The sequence below is a fragment of the Trachymyrmex septentrionalis genome, unplaced genomic scaffold, assembly GCF_001594115.1.
Source record: "Trachymyrmex septentrionalis isolate Tsep2-gDNA-1 unplaced genomic scaffold, Tsep1.0 scaffold114, whole genome shotgun sequence".
Classification (NCBI taxonomy): Eukaryota; Metazoa; Arthropoda; class Insecta; order Hymenoptera; family Formicidae; genus Trachymyrmex; species Trachymyrmex septentrionalis.
Window position 1 is genome coordinate 1514523 of NW_017304269.1, and position 5664 is coordinate 1520186.

Sequence of the window (5664 nt, forward strand, 5' to 3'; positions counted from 1 at the left end):
TTATTATAAATATTATAAAATATTTATTTATATTTATCCTAAATATTACATAAAATATTTAGTCTATATATTTTAATAATATTTCGAATAAAGCTTTATATAAAATATATAAAACATTTATGTATAACATCTCAAAAAATATACAGTAATAAATATTTATTATAAATATTTTGTACTATCTGAAATGTTTTATATAAAAATACATCAAAGTACATCATCTCATAAACTGTGCAACTTTTTATCACTTTATATTGTTTTAATACAAAAAATTTATTTTTATACAAAATATTTAATTTAAAGAATCGATTTATATAAAAAAAAAATAAAAGGTTTTGAAAAGAATGCTCTTGCGTCTTTTCACTTGTATTAATAAGGAAAGGAAAGAAATATAAAAGAAATTGTATAGAATAACATCTCTTATGTTATTCTGTACAATTTCTATATTATATGTTTTTCATCTTATAAATAAACAGATTATTAATTTATTTAGAAAAAATGTATATATTTAAAAGAATATTTATTATTGTTACAAAAAATATAACTTTAGTTTAAATTTATTTTGACATTTATTATATAATAACGAACATAACGAAAGTCAGCTCGTATCGGATAGCGACCTCGTTCGAAAATCTCCTTCGTCACGCAAAAATGTCGTGATTTTGCATGTGTGTTTATATTCTGTCTCACGAGAATTTGAGACGGCCAGGTACACACGCCAGGTTCTCGTTGCCAGACGAATTTCAATAAAGGCGAACGCTAAGGGTAATCATGAGGATATTTTACATCATCTACCGGTCCCAACACACCTGTTTGTGACATTAATGTCGCTCAATGAGACCGTGTCCTTGGCTGACGCAAGAAAATCGGAAATTTCACGAGAGCGTGCAACAACAACAACGTCGACGTTGTTTTTTGCTCGTCCTGTTTCTGGCACGCCCGGCCCGGAAAAGTCTAAGAAAGGCGACTAGTCTACCTTCTAAGCGGAATGTTAAACGTGGCAGTATTTCATACTCCAGTTTCACTTCCCAAAATTAAAACTAACATAACTTCTATTATAATTTCACACTTAACAATATAATGTATATATAATGTATATATAATGTATATAAATATATATAATGAAAAACAAAATATATTCATGTATATACATATAATATCTATTCTTTTATTCGTAAAATTACTGTTTGGTACAAGAAAATTAATAAAAAAAAACAAAAAAAAATATTAAAAGGATAATTTTTACATTATTTTCTTTACAAAAAATTAAGTTTGGAGAAATGAGAAAAAATTGCTGGTATTAATTATTGTAGAATTTACACATATATAATATGAGCAATTCCTTCTCATTTTTTCAAACAATTTTTTTATAAAAGAAGCAAAACGAAGCAACGAAAATTATCCGTTCGATTTTTTTTCTTTTCTCATTATTCTATTATTATTTTTCTTGTACCAAACAATAATTTTACTATTTGGTACAAGAAAAATAATGATAGAATAAATGAAAATTTTGCACTGAGAAATGCTACGCCTTTTAGTCTATTTGATCTTATATACTTATAATTATCTCTTATATATATTACATATATCAATAAGCTTCTATATCTTATTTATATTTTTAATTATCAATATTGAAGTCAGACATATTATAACAATCATAAAATTTTATTAATTTTTTCTGTATTGTGTATTATTTAATTTAAAATAATTTACATATTTTATTTAAACAACATTATCGGAAAAAATTCCACGATATCAATACGTAATAAATGATCTACAATCAGATTCTGAAACCGGTATGGCTGTACAATATTCAGCTTTGGGGCAGAGATAGTAATATTAAAATTTCTCATCCGGATGTTGCAGAATAACATGGTGAACGCCCTTGGTATATTCGCAAGTCAGATATTTATCGGGACTTCAGGATCGTAACGTGTTAAGAGATCAAGAGATACGCTGGGAAGCATGAGACCTGGATTCGTCATCATATGAACGTAGGCTCTTCAACTTTAGACAATCAACCATGTCCAAAGGCTGAAGAGAATCAAACCTTCTGATCTTATATAAAGCTGTGATAAAAGCAAGAGCACAGTGTAGGGGTGAGAGAATGTATCGTAGTTGGGAAAATCTAAAGGACATCAGTGGATAGTCTTTAATTAATAAGTATAATTAACATACTAGAGTAAAATTAATGGTTAGTCTACTAAACTATAGTTTTAATATTGCAAATATTAGCAAAAATAGTATATTATGTTACTTTATATTTGTCTACATGAAAGATTTGTTTAAATTTAACAATACAATAATTTTAATTAACAATACGTAAATAATAATTTCAACGTAATTATCTTAAAATATATGATACAACCTTGCTTTTAGTTGACATCGACTGCTACATTTTTCTCATATGTGACGTCAATTATCAGATTCAAATAATTATCTGCGATAAGAAACGTCTCGTCGGTACGCACGCAAAATACATATGCAATTTAGATAATAGGTGTGATAAAACGATATCGTCGCTGATAACATATGTCTGACAAAAATTCGGTGGAATCTTGCTAGAGATACGTTAATCCTAATACGAACGTAAATACGGAAATTCTCTTTTCATGAAAAGATGCCCTCCACATTTTGCTTTTGTATTTCCAGAATATATTTCGAATCTCCATTATCTCGGAACTCTTGAATGCAGAAAACTTTAAAGTATAGAATAGAATGGCACACATAAAAACAAGAATATTTTAAATTAGAAAAATATTTCAGACATTCTTTAAAAAATGGCAAAATGACGTATTTTATATAAGAATATTATATAGTTAGATAAATTATATTTTCTTCTCAAAATGTTTTCTTTGTAATTAATTTGTATCTGCACACTTTTGCCAGTAATTACCAAAACCACCCTGGAAGCCATTTTGTAAAAGATATTTTCAGCTCTAGTCGCTAAAAGCATTCTAGCAATGCATTCTAAATGAAGTCACGCCAGTTCCAAAAAATTGATTAAAGTTGTAAAATATTTCACGAAGCACAAATTTGTTCTATATTTTCACTTACGACGATAGAAATATTAATATCGATGTCGGCGAACTCATGAAATACGTCTGGCAAATTGCGATAATGCATATGGAATTATACAAATAAGATTTTGTTATCTTTGCGTCAACTTCTAATTCGTGCCCTAGTGACTCTCATATAGCTTTATTGCATTATTACGTCAACAGCAAGACGAAATAAATACATTTATAGATTGTAATACCAATTTTATTCCTGTTGAATTTAAATAGATATTTATGAGATATAGTATTAAAACATATGTAAACATTATATAATCAAATATAATTTAAAATATTAATACAATCAATAAAATATTTACAGTTCTTAAAAACTTACAAAATATCATAATATATACAATATATAAAATTAAAAAATTATTAATTTAAAAAATTATTAATTTAATGTCATCAATATTTGTATAACAGATGGATGTTCAATATCATATAATCTGCCTGTTAAAATACTAGCCTACAAAAAAATTGTTTAAACAGTTTTAACTATTTTTAATATATTTTTGCCCGCTAAATATAAATTCGTTTGAGCACATCATAATTTTGACAAAAAAATCGCATTAAGAAAAAAAAAAGACAATTTTGAGGGTTTTTATGACATGTTGTAGCATTGACAACAAATTTCTTTTCAAAATTATTAATGCCGCACAAAAAAGTATCAATTTTTAGTCTTAAAATGCATTTTGTTTCATTTCGAAATGATTTTTCGTTTCTTAAATATAGCAATTTTTAAATAGCCCTATTGTATTTTCTCAGTTTCATATTTTATTCCATAATTTTTAATATAATCTGATTATGCAAGTACAACATTATGTACAAAAGCAGTTACTTTTTATATAAATGCAGTGTTTATTTAGAAAAAAAAATTATTTTATAACATCTCATAAAAACTCTCAAAATCGTTGTTTTTGCTTCCTTAATTTTTTTATTTTCCTCACAATTATGAAAGTCAACTTTGAAAGATAGATGTATTCAGTATTTAAAAAAGCTACAGGAAACAATAAAGTTCATTCAAATATCAATTCAAATGTACAAATTTGCAGGCAAATTAGTGTATTAGCATATTATTTAGATTGTGCTGTATCGTATTATTATTAAATACAAAGTATAAATTTCCGCTATTCAAGCGAAAATGATAAGAAAAACTAAAAAGATTACTAAATGAAACTGAGATCATATATACGAGTTTCCTAATATCAATCGGAAATGTCTGAATATTGACACGCACATGATAATGCGGTTAATTGATTCTTATCGGTAAAAGAGACGATATCGCAAATGTCTAACAGTCACGCGCGTTCACGTGATGGAAATTTTCTGGAAACAAACCTAATTATCTAACGAAAATCCCTCCATGCAAAAAATAGAATATCTCATTACTGCTATCATACATATCTTGTTACAAGAGAGTTTTTTGTATCTTATTATCTTATTCAATTCTACAAATTACGTCTTTTGCAAAAAGCGATCTGCGTAAATTCGCATTAATTAGAGGATATATTTTCTTGTCATTTCTTCTTCCGTCATGCTCGACGTAAATACAAGAATTTTTTTTAATACAAATATCTACGATGGCAAACCTTTATTTCCTTAATTCTCATTACTGTTATATTTTGCAAGTTATCAAGTTTATAAATTCTCGACAAAAAATAATTATATAATAATTTTCAATGCACATATTAAATCAATTTATTCTATGATATTAATTCGTTCAACGTTACTGGCTTTTTTTAATCATATTTTATCTTTAATGCAGCACACAGAATGTCGTCCAGCATTCCAACACCGCATCAAGTATTAAAGATCATATATATATATGAAACAAATCTTCATTTTAACACTTCTACATTAATATTTGATGCATCTTATAAAAATGCATGTAATAATATCCGATAGAGTTTAAAACGTCAACAACTCGCGTGCTTAAATTGATCTTTTGAAATTTAAAAAAAAAACTGTATCTTTATAATTGTTCGTTGTTTTATGGAAATATAAGTCGAGCCTTATCGGCTCAACAAACCTATCAGGCATTTCATGTTCACGTGGGCCTACGTGTCCTTGAGCTGTATGCGCCTCTCAAGAAGGACGTAATACGTGCCTCAAGAATGACACGACGTCATCAGTTCTCATATCACACGGTGTACGTTCTTCCCCATCATTATCTTGATCACCTCGGACCGCGACCTTCCTCACAGAATTTAAGTATTATTTCTATGTATCTTCGTTTTCATATTTAAAAAATCCGTTCTTTCATTGAAAAATAGCCATACGATTTTTTTTCTTTTTTTAGAAAAGAAAACGTCAATTTTGCATCAAATTTCTTCTTGGATCCGTTTAAAATTTGCGCATAATTTTTTAGTTTGTTAACATCGAAAACATTACGAATAAACATTTTGCTAATTAATTATGACAAACAATAAAAGTCAAAGGATTTAATAATTTATGACTTTTGTATTTGTATAGGAAAATAATTTTTCTTTTAAGATAACAATTAAACTTTTGTTTAGAATAAAGATAAACTTATAATGGCTCAATAATATTAAATTCTGTTATTCATTTTTATTTAGAATTTAGAAATTATTGTTATCAATTTATATAT